Source organism: Dipodomys ordii, unplaced genomic scaffold (assembly GCF_000151885.1).
Source record: "Dipodomys ordii isolate 6190 unplaced genomic scaffold, Dord_2.0 Scaffold371, whole genome shotgun sequence".
NCBI lineage: Eukaryota > Metazoa > Chordata > Mammalia > Rodentia > Heteromyidae > Dipodomys > Dipodomys ordii.
This window is the reverse complement of record NW_012267587.1, coordinates 119,001-119,914: the sequence shown is the minus strand read 5'-3', so window position 1 is coordinate 119,914 and position 914 is coordinate 119,001. Positions and strand designations below refer to the sequence as shown.

The window sequence follows — 914 nt, the reverse complement described above, 5'->3', positions numbered from 1 at the left end:
AGGCAGGATAGAGCCCTCATCTCAAATGGCCTAGCCTGCCAGTGTGGCTCAAGAGGTTCTGCAGGGAGGACATGGAGATGTAGGTTCCATAGGAAATGAATGAGCTGGGAGCACTGGCTCATGGAGAGCAGGATGGCTCACTGGCATCTTTATAACCCAACCCCACAGAGCATAGCATATGAACCAATCAGAGAGTAGCTTCTGATAGGATTTCTGAGCCACAGCAATTACACCTTGGTTGGAAGTTGCACTCCAGATTAATTCAGTCAATTTAACCAAAAGTGATAGGATTAAAGGGGTGACCCATACAGCCCAGCTTCTTTCTGAAATGTGAAAAAGGATGCACCACAGACTTCCCTTGTACACCTTAATCCCTCCAGACCTGTCCACAAATGCTCCACTGCCCTGAGCCTGAAAAGGATTCAAAAAGATCACCCAAAGACTACAAATAGAGTTCCGAAGACTACACATAGAGCTCTGCTATAACCCAGCAATCCCACTTTTGGGCATTTTCTCAAAGAATCACAAACAAGGCTATACTAAAACTACCATCACAACTATGTTTATTTCGGCATTATCCACCATAGCTAAGATATAGAACCAACCCAGACGCCCCTCAGTAGATGAATGGATGAAGAAAATATGGTGTGTATGGAGGGAGACAAGATGGCGGAGGAGAAGCTGGAATCTGAACAAGCTCTCGCATAGAAAGCAGTTTTAGAGTTCCAGTGAACAGTCCTAAGCCAGAGAAACACACCAAGTGTGCCATCACAGGACAGAGAGTTAGACAAGTGACGGAAAGCCAAGGCAAGAATACACATCTGAGCGCTAGCCAACAGCCGCAGGCGGCGGCGGCGGCAGGGTCGCGGTGGCGACCGCAGCCAGTCGATACCTGAGCGCTCACACAGAGAGTC

General features: G+C 48.0%; 1 protein-coding gene across 1 annotated transcript in view; it reads right to left on the bottom strand.

Moving 5' to 3' along the window:
* LOC106001697 (zinc finger protein 684-like) overlaps positions 1-914 on the bottom strand; it is a 59,825-nt gene that overhangs the window by 31,945 nt on the left and 26,966 nt on the right.